Source organism: Colletes latitarsis, chromosome 12, assembly GCF_051014445.1.
Source record: "Colletes latitarsis isolate SP2378_abdomen chromosome 12, iyColLati1, whole genome shotgun sequence".
NCBI classification, from domain to species: domain Eukaryota; kingdom Metazoa; phylum Arthropoda; class Insecta; order Hymenoptera; family Colletidae; genus Colletes; species Colletes latitarsis.
This window is the reverse complement of record NC_135145.1, coordinates 27,149,148-27,164,223: the sequence shown is the minus strand read 5'-3', so window position 1 is coordinate 27,164,223 and position 15,076 is coordinate 27,149,148.

The window sequence follows — 15,076 nt, the reverse complement described above, 5'->3', positions numbered from 1 at the left end:
AGTTATTGCAATTGACCCTTGCAAATGAAAATAATTTTTCCAACGCGATTTGAAATTTTTTTTTTTTCATAGTAAAATTTGATACATTTTCGAATTTTTTTCTAGAAAATGGGTAGGATTTTGGGGGTATGTCTAATGACAAAAGGTTATTGTAATTGACCCTTGCAAATGAAAATAATTTTTCCAACGCGATTTGAAATTTTTTTTTTTTCATTGTAAAATTTGATCTTTTCGAATTTTTTTCTAGAAAGTGGGTAGGATTTTGGGGGTATGTCTAATGACAAAAAGTTATTGTAATTGACCCCTGCAAATGAAAATAATTTTTCCAACGCGATTTGAAATTTTTTTTTTTTCATTGTAAAATTTGATCTTTTGGAATTTTTTTCTAGAAAATGCGTAGGATTTCGGGGGTAATCGTAATGACTACAAATGATTGTAATTAACCCCTGTAACTAAATATAATTTTTTTAGAATTATTTGAAATTTTTTTGATTTCGTCGAAAAATTTCATACCTTCTCGAATTTTTTTCTAGAAAGTGAGTAGGATTTCGAAAGAATGTCTATTCACCAAAAGTTATTGCAATTGACCCCTGCAAATGAAAATAATTTTTCCAACGCGATTTGAATTTTTTTTTTCGCATCGTAAAATTTGTCACCTTTTCGAATTTTTTTCTAGAAAATGGGTAGGATTTTGGAGGTATGTCTAATGACAAAAAATGATTGTAATTGACCACCGCAACCGAAAATAATTTTTTCAACGCGATTTGAAATTTTTTTCTTCGCATTGTAAAACTTGACACCTTTTGGAATTTTTTTCTAGAAAATGGATAGGATTTTGGAGGTATGTCTAATGACAAAAAGTTATTGTAATTGACCCTTGCAAATGAAAATAATTTTTCCAACGCGATTTGAAATTTTTTTTTTTCATTGTAAAATTTGACACCTTTTCGAATTTTTTTCTAGAAAATGGGTAGGATATTGGAGGTATGTGTAATGACCAAAAATTATTGTAATTGACTTCCGGAACCGACAATAATTTTTTTAGAATTATTTGAAATTTTTTTGATTTCGTCGAAAAATTTCATACATTCGCGAATTTTTTTCTAGAAAATGAGTAGGATTTTGGAGATATGTGTAATGACCAAAAATGATTGTAATTGACCCCCGGAACCGAGAATAATTTTTTTAGAATTATTTGAAATTTTTTTGATTTCGTCGACAAATTTCATACATTCTCGAATTTTTTTCTAGAAAATGGGTAGGATTTTGAAGGTATGTCTAATGACAAAAAGTTATTGTAATTGACCCTTGCAAATGAAAATAATTTTTTCAACGCGATTTGAAATTTTTTTTTTTTCATTGTAAAATTTGACACCTTTTGGAATTTTTTTCTAGGAAATGGGTAGGATTTTGGAAGTATGTCTAATGACAAAAAGTTATTGTAATTGACCCTTGCAAATGAAAATAATTTTTCCAAAGCAATTTGAAATTTTTTTTTTTTCATTGTAAAATTTGACACCTTTTCGAATTTTTTTCTAGAAAATGGGTAGGATTTTGGGGGTATGTGTAATGACAAAAAGTTATTGTAATTGACCCCTGCAAAGGAAAATAATTTTTCCAACGCGATTTGAAATTTTTTTTTTTTTCATCGAAAAATTTGATCTTTTGGAATTTTTTTCTAGAAAATGCGTAGGATTTTGGGGGTATGTGTAATGACTACAAATGATTGTAATTAACCCCTGTAACTAAATATAATTTTTTTAGAATTATTTGAAATTTTTTTGATTTCGTCGAAAAATTTCAGTATCTTCTCGAATTTTTTTCTAGAAAGTAGGTAGGAATTTGAAGGTATGTGTAATGACCAAAAATAATTGTCATTGACCCCCGGAATAGAGAATAATTTTTTTAGAATTATTTGAAATTTTTTTGATTTCGTCGAAAAATTTCATACCTTCTCGAATTTTTTTCTAGAAAGTGAGTAGGATTTCGAAAGAATGTCTATTCACCAAAAGTTATTGCAATTGACCCCTGCAAATGAAAATAATTTTTCCAACGCGATTTGAAATTTTTTTTTTTTCATTGTAAAATTTGACACCTTTTCGAATTTTTTTCTAGAAAATGGGTAGGATTTTGGGGGTATGTCTAATGACAAAAAGTTATTGTAATTGACCCTTGCAAATGAAAATAATTTTTCCAACGCGATTTGAAATTTTTTTTTTTTTTCATTGTAAAATTTGACACCTTTTCGAATTTTTTTCTAGAAAATGGGTAGGATTTCGGGGGTATGTCTAATGACAAAAGGTTATTGTAATTGACCCTTGCAAATGAAAATAATTTTTCCAACGCGATTTGAAATTTTTTTTTTTTCATTGTAAAATTTGACACCTTTTCGAATTTTTTTTCTAGAAAATGGGTAGGATTTTGGGGGTATGTGTAATGACAAAAAGTTATTGTAATTGACCCTTGCAAATGAAAATAATTTTTCCAACGCGATTTGAAATTTTTTTTTTTTTTCATTGTAAAATTTGACACCTTTTCGAATTTTTTTCTAGAAAATGGGTAGGATTTCGGGGGTATGTCTAATGACAAAAGGTTATTGTAATTGACCCTTGCAAATGAAAATAATTTTTCCAACGCGATTTGAAATTTTTTTTTTTCATTGTAAAATTTGACACCTTTTCGAATTTTTTTTCTAGAAAATGGGTAGGATTTTGGGGGTATGTGTAATGACAAAAAGTTATTGTAATTGATCCTTGCAAATGAAAATAATTTTTCCAACGCGATTTGAAATTTTTTTTGTTTCATTGTAAAATTTGACACCTTTTCGAATTTTTTTCTAGAAAATGGGTAGGATTTCGGGGGTATGTCTAATGACAAAAGGTTATTGTAATTGACCCTTGCAAATGAAAATAATTTTTCCAACGCGATTTGAAATTTTTTTTTTTCATTGTAAAATTTGATCTTTTGGAATTTTTTTCTAGAAAATGGGTAGGATTTTGGGGGTATGTCTAATGACAAAAAGTTATTGCAATTGGCCCTTGCAAATGAAAATAATTTTTCCAACGCGATTTGAAATTTTTTTTTTTTCGTCGAAAAATTTGATCTTTTGGAATTTTTTTCTAGAAAATGGGTAGGATTTTGGGGGTATGTGTAATGTCAAAAAATGATTGTAATTGATCTCCGCAACAGAAAATAATTTTTCCAAACCGATTTGAAACTTTTTTTTCGCACCGTAAAATTTGAGACATTTTCGAATTTTTTTCTAGAAAATGGGTAGGATTTTGGAAGTATGTCTAATGACCAAAAATGATTGTAATTGACCCCTGCAACCGAAAATAATTTTTCCAAAACGATTTGAAATCTTTTTTTTCATAGAAAAATTTGGACACCTACCCCCCGTCAATTTTTCTTAAAAATTCGTTTTTGATTTTTAATAATTTCGTTTCACGTCCTACAGAAAAGTTGTTTAATCCTTTTTTGTAGGTACCAATGGGCTCTACTTCAGAAAAAAGTTTCATGGAAATATATTCACTATTGTAGGAGTTATGGCTATTTGAATTTTGGACCAGTTTTAGGGGGGTTTTCTCATTTTAGAGGGTTGGAACAACTTTTTTAATATTGTTAGAATTTCTACATATTTTCCACCAAAATATGCGTTGTTTGCCGTTTGAAACATTAAAATTCTCCATTCCGTTCCAAAGTTATGATATTTTAAACATTTGCATGAAATTTCGAGGAAGCATTTCTGGCCAGAAATTATATTTTCAGAAAAGAATTTTTTTTTCGAAAGTGCGTAGGATTTCGTGGGTATGTGTAATGACCAAAAATAATTGTAATTGACTCCTGCAACCAAAAATAATTTTTTTAGAACGATTTGAAATTTTTTAATTGCATCTAAAAATTTCAGTATCTATTCGAATTTTTTTCTCCAGAGTGGGTAGGAATTCGAGGATATGTATATTCACCAAAAATGATTGTAATTGACCCTCCTAGCTAAACCTAATTTTTTTAGAACGATTTAAAATTTTTTTTTCGCCGAAAAATTTAGGCACCTACCCCCAGTCGATTTTTCTTAAAACTTCGTGTTTGATTTTTAGTAATTTTATTTGACGTCCTACAAAAAAGTTGTCTAATACTTTTTTGTAGGTAGTCATAAACTCTACCTTAGAAAAAAGTTTCATTGAAATATATTCACTATTGTAGGAGTTATGGCTGTTTGAAAATTGGTCGAGTTTTATTGGAGTTTTCTAATTTTACGGGGTGAAGAAACAATTTTTTCAACATTGTTAGAATTTCTACATATTCGACACTAAAATTCGCGGCGTTCGGTTTTTTGAACATTAAAATCGTCCAATCCGTTCAAAAGTTATGGTATTTTAAAGATTCGCATGAAATTTACGGGAAGCCATTTTAGCCTGAAATTATATTTTCATTTAGGAATTTTTTTCTCGAAAATGGTTAGGATTTCAAGGGTATGTCTATTGATCAAAAATTATTGTAATTAGTCCCTGCAATCAAAAATAATTTTTTTAGAACGATTTAAAATATTTTAATTTTGTTGAAAAATTTCACACCTTCTCGAATTTTTTTCTCCAAACTGGGTAGGATTTCCGGGGTATATCTATTCATCGAAAATGATTATAATCGACCCTTACAATCGGAAATAATTTTTTTAGAACGATTTGAAAAATTTTTTTTTCGCCAAGAAATTTCACACCTTCTTGAATTTTTTTCTCGAAAGTGGATAGAATTTCGAAGGTATGTGTATTCACCAAAAATGATTGTAATTAACCCCTCTACCTAAAAATAATTTTTCCAAAACGATTTGAAATTTTTTAATTTAATTGTTAATAACTTTTGAACGAAGCCTTCATCAACAAATTGGTATTCTTGATTTTCATCTTATTTTGGCCTCCAGAATCTCCCATTAAAATTTTTCCCATGGTTGTCGAACACCCTGTATGCGATCTAGTACTTCGTACAACACGAACTACGAAAAAAATTACAAATATAAAATCTTTCTTTATTGTGAAAAAATCAAAATTCCAATTTATCCGTATTTTGTACATGGACGTGTAGTTTCTCTGTACAAATGGAGAAAAAAATATCATTGATATCCAACGAGAAAAATAAAAAAATGTGCTATTTTTCAACATATTGTTTAAACAAATAAAAGTTTTGCAAATCTCTTTACACCATCAAATTCTCCGTTTAAAAACACAAATTTCATCCATTTGAAGCACACCCCTATCTCTAATAGTTTCCGAGATATTCAACAAAGTATGTTTCGAACCCCAACTTTGAGGGCTGATTTCAACCCCTTAGAGTGAATATTAGCAGCTACAAAAAAATACGTGTCTAATAGATTTATGAGAACTACATAATTGCGAAGTTTCATCAAAATTGGAGATTTACAACTCGGGATGGTCCCTTGTTAGTGACTCATCGACAGCCTCACAGTTTTCCGAATGAGAACCACTATCACGCATGCGCAGCTGTAGGTTGCGTATCCACAGGCACAATTGTTAATAACTTTTTAACGAAGCCTCAATTAAAAAATTGTTATTCTTCATTTTCGTCTTATTTTGGCCCCTAGAATCTCCCATTAAAATTTCTCCCAGGTTGAAAATACACAAAACACCCTATCATCCCTTATTTTGCTTCATGACTCGCCAACTTCACTAATAAGTATAATAAAATAAAAATTTTCTCCTCTGTAATTGTTTTCTACAAAACTAGTTTATCACAAGTATTCAATTAACAAAAAGTATGCACATACAAAAAATTTAAAAACAATCGATCTTCACCCCCAAAAATACCCTTCGTATCCAAATCTCTAATATCTTCAAAAACCACATTTTTCCCAAAATTCAATTTACCTTAGAATTATCTAAAAATATTAAAAATAAAAAAAAGAAAAATAGCGATGCCTACTACAGTATAAAATCATATACAATGCTATTGTTATTAAAAATACAAGTAAATACACATTATTAACTATTTACATTTTTCATACTATGATTTCAACAAATATCAACATCTTTAGACATTAAAAACTGTTAATATTAAACATGTATTAAATAATGTTACCAACATTGAAAATACAAAATTGTATAAAATGAATTTTTTTTAATTATGTAACTTACACTATTGCAAAACTTTTGTGTTAATAGAACTGATACATATTATTAATTTCAATGCAATTTACATAATTTTCGTATCTACAGTATGTTTGGAGTTCCATTCTGTGATAATTACGCGAGCGTTCGTGTCGTGTAACTCATTATCTCGCGGCTTGGATAACCAAGTATCGCGTAGAGTGCTTCGTGTCATCTCAACAATTTCAGTTATTCGCATAATCATCGCCAACAACGTAAATATGGCTGGTAGAAACACATAATTATTTCGAACACTTTTTCCTGTTTCCAACTTTTCGAATTACGCGGTTCACGTTCGAAAATTCGCCAGTGCCGGAGTGGAGATTTCGGGGCCCTGGGCTGAGAAACAAATGGAAGCCTCATTGATGAAAACGATGTTTATAAATATTTGTATTTGTAATATCAAAAAATCATTTTTAGAAACATTTTGAATATTTTCAATTTTATAAACAAAAATGTTTGTTCACTTTTGTAATAATTTGAGTAATCTTTCGAAAGAATCGTATTTTACTAGTTTTTAGAAATTCTTTTTTTTTAAACGAATAAAATATTATTTTTAAGTGTTTTAAATAATTCTAAAATGTAATTAATTTTGGGAAAATTGTATTTTTGGTTACACATGGCTTTTAGTTGAAACAGTTTTAGATATTTTAGAAAGGAATGTTGTTTGGAGATTTACGTATTTTAATTGTCATTAAGTAACAAATTTTTTTCTTTGAAAGTTGTTGATGTACTTTGAAATTAAGATTTCAAAAATGAGTTAAGAGTTTTGGATAAATATAAGAATATCGAAAACAATTTTGAGGTTAGTTGTTTGTAGTTTATTTTAGTATTTGTTACTAATACTGGGAAAAATTTTAATGGGAGATTCTAGAGGCCAAAATAAGACGAAAATCGAGAATACCAATTTGTTGGTTGAGGCTTCGTTAAAAAGTTATTAACATCGAGAAGGTATGAAATTTTTCAACAAAATTAAAAAATTTTAAATCGTTCTAGAAAAATTATTTTTGATTGCAGGGACCTATTATAATAATTTTTGGTCAATAGACATACCCTTGAAATCCTAACCATTTTCGAGAAAAAAATTCCTAAATGAAAATATAATTTCAGGCTAAAATGGCTTCCCGTAAATTTCATGCGAATCTTTAAAATACCATAACTTTTGAACGGATTGGACGATTTTAATGTTCAAAAAACCGAACGCCGCGTATGTTAGTGTAGAATATGTAGAAATTCCAAAAATATTCCAAAAGTTATTCTTTGACCCCGCAAAATGAGAAAAACCCTATAAAAATGGTCCAATTTTCAAACAGCCATAACTCCTACAATAGTGAATATATTTCAATGAAACTTTTTTCTAAAGTAGAGCTTATGACTACCTACAAAAAAGTATTAGACAACTTTTCTGTAGGACGTCAAATAAAATTACTAAAAATCAAAAACGAAGTTTTAAGAAAAATCGACTGGGGGTAGGTGTCTAAATTTTTCGACGATAAAAAAAATTTTGAGATCTGTCTAAAAAAATTATTTTTAGCTAGGGGGAACTATGACAATAATTTCTGATCAACAGACACACCCTCGAAATCCTAACCATTTTCGAGAAAAAAATTCCTTACCGAAAATATAATTGCAGGCCAGAAATGGTGCCCCAAAATTTCATGCGAATCTTTAAAACGTCATAACTCCTGAACGGATTGGACGATTTTAATGTTTAAAAAAGCAAACGACGCGAATTTTAGTGTAGAATATGTAGAAATTCTAAAAATATTCGAAAAGTTATTCCTTGACACCGCAAAATGAGAAAAACACTATGAAAATGGTCCAGTTTTCAAACAACCATAACTCCTACAATAGTAAATGAATTTGATTGAAATTTAGTAAGGAACTAGAGCTCATAGATACCTACAAAAAAGTATTAAACAACTTTTCCGTACAGCGCCAACCAACTTTATTAAAAATGAAAAACAAATTATTAAGAAAAATCGATGGGGGTTAGGTGCCTAAATTTTACAGCGAAAGTAAAAAAATTCAAATCGTTTTGGAAAAATTATTTTCGATTGCAAGGGTCGATTGTAATCATTTTTGATGAATAGATATACCCCGGAAATCCTACCCAGTTTCGAGAAAAAAATTCGAGAAGGTGTGAAATTTTTCAACAAAATTAAAAAATTTTAAATCGTTCTAAAAAAATTATTTTTGATTGCAGGGACCAATTATAATAATTTTTGGTCAATAGATATACCCTTGAAATCCTAACCATTTTTGAGAAAAAAATTCCTAAATGAAAATAAAATTTCAGGCTAAAATGGCTTCCCGTAAATTTCGTGCGAATCTTTAAAATATCATAACTTTTGAACGGATTGGACGATTTCAATGTTCAAAAAACCGAACGCCGCGTATTTTAGTGTAGAATATGTAGAAATTCTAACAATGTTGAAAAAATTGTTTCTTGACCCCGTAAAATTAGAAAACCCCAATAAAACTGGTCCAATTTTCAAACAGCCATAACTCCTACAATAGTGAATATATTTCAATGAAACTTTTTTCTAAAGTAGAGCTTATGACTACCTACAAAAAAGTATTAGACAACTTTTCTGTAGGACGTCAAATAAAATTACTAAAAATCAAAAACGAAGTTTTAAGAAAAATCGACTGGGGGTAGGTGTCTAAATTTTTCGACGATAAAAAAAATTTTGAAATCTTTCTAAAAAAGTTATTTTTAGCTAGGGGGAACTATGACAATAATTTCTGATCAATAGACACACCCTCGAAATCCTAACCATTTTCGAGAAAAAAATTCCTAAATGAAAATATAATTTCAGGCTAAAATGGCTTCCCGTAAATTTCATGCGAATCTTTAAAATACCATAACTCCAGAACGGAACGGACGATTTTAATGTTTAAAAAAGCAAACAACGCGTATTTTAATGGAGAATATGTAGAAATTACAAAAAAATTCGAAAAGTTGCACCTAAACCCCGTAAAGTGAGAAAAACCTCATAAAAATTGTCTGATTTTCAAACAGCCATAACTCCTACAATAGTGAATATATTTGAATGAAACTTTTTTTTGAAGTAGAGCCCATGGGTACCTACAAAAAAGTATTAGACCACTTTTCTATACGGCGACAAACAAAATTACTAAAAATCGAAAACTAATTTTTATGAAAAATCGACAAGGGGGTAGGTGCCTAAATTTTTCGGCGAAAAAAAAATTTCAAATCGTTCTAAAAAAATTATTTTTGGTTGCAGGGGTCAATTACAATTATTTTTGTCCATTATACATAGCCACGAAATCCTACGCACTTTCGAGAAAAAAATTCTTTTCCGAAAATATAATTTCTGACCAGAAATACGTCCTCGAAATTTCATGCAAATGTTTAAAATATCATAACTTTAGAACGGAATGGAGAATTTTAATGTTTCAAACGGCAAACAACGCATATTTTGGTGAAAAATATGTAGAAATTCTAACAATATTAAAAAAGTTGTTCCTTGACCCTCTAAAATGAGAAAACCCCCATAAAATTGGTCGAAATTTCAAATAGCCATAACTCCTATAATAGTGAATATATTTCTATGAAACTTTTTTCTGAAGTAAAGCTCATAGGTACCTACAAAATAGTATTAAACAACTTTTCTGTAGGATGTCAAACGAAATTATTAAAAATCAAAAACAAATTTTTAAGAAAAATCGATGAGGGTTAGGTGCCCAAATTTTTTGACGGAAAAAAAGATTTCAAATCGTTTCTGAAAAATTATTTTCTGTTGCAGGGGTCAATTACAATCATTTTTGGTCATTAGACATACCTCCAAAATCCTACTCATTTTCTAGAAAAAAATTCGAGAAAATATGAAATTTTTCGACAAAATTAAAAAATTTCAAATCGTTCTAGAAAAATTATTGTCGGTTGCAGGGGTCGATTACAATAATTTTTGGTCATTAGACATACCCTCGAATTCCTACGCACTTTCGAGAAAAAAATTCGAAATGAAATTTTTCGACGGAAAAAAAAAAATTTCAAATCGTTTTGGAAAAATTATTTTCGGTTGCAGGGGTCAATTACAATAATTTTTGGTGGATAGACATACCCCCGAAATCTTGCCCATTTTCGAGAAAAAAATTCAGAACAGTTGGAATTTTAAATGTTAATAACTTTTTAACGAAGCCTCCATCAACAAATTGGTATTCTTGATTTTCAAGACATTAGTTATCGAGAATTTTAATGTAAAAATTGCTTAGAAAGCAGCGAGCTCAAATGGCAATATTTATTTCATATCATAAATTCGATTCAGCATTTCATCAAATTACGAAATTGAAATGAGAATGATTAATAAGGAAAATTCTGCAGAAATTTTACTTGAATAATTCATTGCTTATATATGTAAATAATATGTCCATTTTTAGTATTTCTAAAAAAAAACAAGTTTAAAGATTCAATCAAAAAATTCAAAAAACTCAAAAAATTCCAAAAATTCCAAAAATTCAGTCAAAAAAATTATTTCTGAATATCCTGTAAATAAAATCTTGATATTTAATGGATTCACAGAACTGACAGTGCAATTAAAACAATCAAATTAAATTTCAAAAAGAATATACTTAATTACTCAAAAAATTTCATTTTTAAATTCAAAAAATATTATCGAAACTTATTAATACGCCAAAAATCAATCTCTAATTTTTTAAATTACTTTATTCGCCAAAGTATTAAAAAAGAAAATACTTTCGATAATATTACACTCCATAGATTAAATCTTAATTAATAAATTATTTCATATAAAATAAAAAGAAACATTTGTCATTGAAAAATTTAATTAGAATATTTAAAATAATTTAAACATTAAATGCACTTATTCCATATAAAATAAAAAGAAACATTTGCAATTGAAAAATTTAATTAGAATATTTAAAATAATTTAAACATTAAATGCACTTATTTCATATAAAATAATAAGAAACATTTGTCATTGAAAAATTTAATTAGAATATTTAAAATAATTTAAACATTAAATGCACTTATTCCATATAAAATAAAAAGAAACATTTGCAATTGAAAAATTTAATTAGAATATTTAAAATAATTTAAACATTAAATGCACTTATTTCATATAAAATAAAAAGAAACATTTGTCATTGAAAAATTTAATTAGAATATTTAAAATAATTTAAACATTAAATGCACTTATTCCATATAAAATAAAAAGAAACATTTGCAATTGAAAAATTTAATTAGAATATTTAAAATAATTTAAACATTAAATGCACTTATTTCATATAAAATAATAAGAAACATTTGTCATTGAAAAATTTAATTAGAATATTTAAAATAATTTAAACATTAAATGCACTTATTCCATATAAAATAAAAAGAAACATTTGCAATTGAAAAATTTAATTAGAATATTTAAAATAATTTAAACATTAAATGCACTTATTTCATATAAAATAAAAAGAAACATTTGTCATTGAAAAATTTAATTAGAATATTTAAAATAATTTAAACATTAAATGCACTTATTTCATATAAAATAAAAAGAAACATTTGTCATTGAAAAATTTAATTAGAATATTTAAAATAATTTAAACATTAATTGCACTTATTTCATATAAAATAAAAAGAAACATTTGTCATTGAAAAATTTAATTAGAATATTTAAAATAATTTAAACATTAAATGCACTTATTCCATATAAAATAAAAAGAAACATTTGCAATTGAAAAATTTAATTAGAATATTTAAAATAACTTAAACATTAAATGCACTTATTTCATATAAAATAAAAAGAAACATTTGTCATTGAAAAATTTAATTAGAATATTTAAAATAATTTAAACATTAAATGCACTTATTTCATATAAAATAAAAAGAAACATTTGCAATTGAAAAATTTAATTAGAATATTTAAAATAATTTAAACACTAAATGCAATTATTTCATATAAAATAAAAAGAAACATTTGTCAATGAAAAATTTAATTAGAATATTTGAAATAATTTAAACATTAAATGCACTTATTTCATATAAAATAAAAAGAAACATTTGTCATTGAAAAATTTAATTAGAATATTTAAAATAATTTAAACATTAAATGCAATTATTTCATATAAAATAAAAAGAAACATTTGTCATTGAAAAATTTAATTAGAATATTTAAAATAATTTAAACACTAAATGCACTTATTTCATATAAAATAAAAAGAAACATTTGAAATTGAAAAATTTAATTAGAATATTTAATATAATTTAAACATTAAATGCACTTATTTCATATAAAATAAAAAGAAACATTTGTCATTGAAAAATTTAATTAGAATATTTAAAATAATTTAAACACTAAATGCACTTATTTCATATAAAATAAAAAGAAACATTTGCAATTGAAAAATTTAATTAGAATATTTAAAATAATTTAAACATTCAATGCAATTATTTCATATAAAATAAAAAGAAACATTTGTCATTGAAAAATTTAATTAGAATATTTAAAATAATTTAAACATTAAATGCACTTATTTCATATAAAATAAAAAGAAACATATGTCATTGAAAAATTTAATTAGAATATTTAAAATAATTTAAACATTAAATGCAATAATTTCATATAAAATAAAAAGAAACATTTGTCATTGAAAAATTTAATTAGAATATTTAAAATAATTTAAACATTAAATGCAATTATTTCATATAAAATAAAAAGAAACATTTGTCATTGAAAAATTTAATTAGAATATTTAAAATAATTTAAACATTAAATGCAATTATTTCATATAAAATAAAAAGAAACATTTGTCATTGAAAAATTTAATTAGAATATTTAAAATAATTTAAACATTAAATGCACTACCATAAGCTACTTTCTTCGAAGAGGTTTATATTATTCTCATTTTCTTTCGATTGCAATTGTGACACGAATATGTGAGTCGCAATAAATTATTGGCCAACGCGTTTATGTTGATATGGAGTTATGCGTGACTTCGCTTGCACGAAGGCTGACGCAATACTAAAGTAAACTAAAGCAGAGATTTGCAAAATATTATGATTACAGAAACCGATTTTCCTTATTGCAATCTTAATAAAAAAGATTATTGATTTATTATGAAATTATTTCACTTCTCACGAGGGACTTCATTTTCGATGAAATTTTTCGACGAAAAAAATTTTAAATCGTTCTAAAAAAATTAGTGTTAGCTAGAAGGGGCAATTGCAATCATTTTTGGTGATTAGACACACCCTCGAATTCCTAACCAGTTTCGAGAAAAAAATTCGTGTAGGTGCCTGAATTTTTCGACGAAAAAAAGAATTTTAAATCGTTCTAAAAAAATTAGTGTTAGCTAGAAGGGGCAATTGCAATTATTTTTGGTGATTAGACACATCCTCAAATTCCTAACCAGTTTCGAGAAAAAAATTCGTGTAGGTGCTTGAATTTTTCGATGAAAAAAAAGAATTTTAAATCGTTCTAAAAAAATTAGTGTTAGCTAGAAGGGGCAATTGCAATCATTTTTGGTGATTAGACACACCCCCGAATTCCTAACCAGTTTCGAGAAAAAAATTCGTGTAGGTGCTTGAATTTTTCGACGAAAAAAAAGAATTTTAAATCGTTCTAAAAAAATTAGTGTTAGCTAGAAGGGGCAATTGCAATCATTTTTGGTGATTAGACACACACTCGAATTCCTAACCAGTTTCGAGAAAAAAATTCGTGTAGGTGCCCAAATTTTTCGACGAAAAAAAAAAATTTTAAATCGTTCTAAAAAAATTAGTGTTAGCTAGAAGGGGCATTTGCAATCATTTTTGGTGATTAGACACACCCTCGAATTCCTAACCAGTTTCGAGAAAAAAATTCGTGTAGGTGCCTGAATTTTTCGACGAAAAATGAAAGTTTCAAATCGTTCTGGAAAAATTACTTTCGGTTGTGAAGGTCAATTACAATAATTTTTGATTAATAGACATACCCCCAAAACTCTACGTATCTTTGTGAAAAAAATTCATTACTGGAAATGTAATTTGAGGTTAGAAATGTGGCCTTGAAATTTCATGCGTATGTTTAAAATATCATAACTCCTGAAGGGATAGGATGATTTTAATGTTTCAAGCGGCAAACAACGCGTATTTTAATGGAGAATATGTAGAAATTCTAAAATATTGAAAAAGTTGTTTCTTAAACCCTCTAAAATGAGAAAACCCCCATAAAAAAGGTCCAATTTTCAGACAGCCATAACTCCTACAATAGTAAATATATTTCAATGAAACTTTTTTCTAAAGTAGAGCTCATGGATACCTACAAAAAAGTATTAGACAACTTTTCTATAGAACGCCAAACAAAATTACTAAAAATCAAAAACGAATGTTCAAGAAAAATCGACAGGGGAGGATAGGTGCCTAAATTTTTCGACGAAAAAAAAATTTTAAATCGTGCTAAAAAAATTAGTGTTAGCTAGAAGGGGCAATTGCAATCATTTTTGGTGATTAGACACACCCTCGAATTCCTAACCAGTTTCGAGAAAAAAATTCGTATAGGTGCCTAAATTTTTCGACGAAAAATGAAAGTTTCAAATCGTTCTGGAAAAATTACTTTCGGTTGTGAAGGTTAATTGCAATAATTTTTGATTAATAGACATACCCCCAAAACTCTACGTATCTTTGTGAAAAAAATTCATTACTGGAAATATAATTTGAGGTTAGAAATGTGGCCTTGAAATTTCATGCGTACCTTTAATACATCATAACTCCTGAAGGGATGGGACGATTTTAATGTTTCAAGCGGCAAACAACGCGTATTTAAATGGAGAATATGTAGAAATTCTAAAATATTGAAAAAGTTGTTCCTTAAACCCTCTAAAATGAGAAAACCCCCATAAAAATTGTCCAATTTTAAAAACGGCCATAACTCCAACGATAGTGAATATATTTCAATGAAACT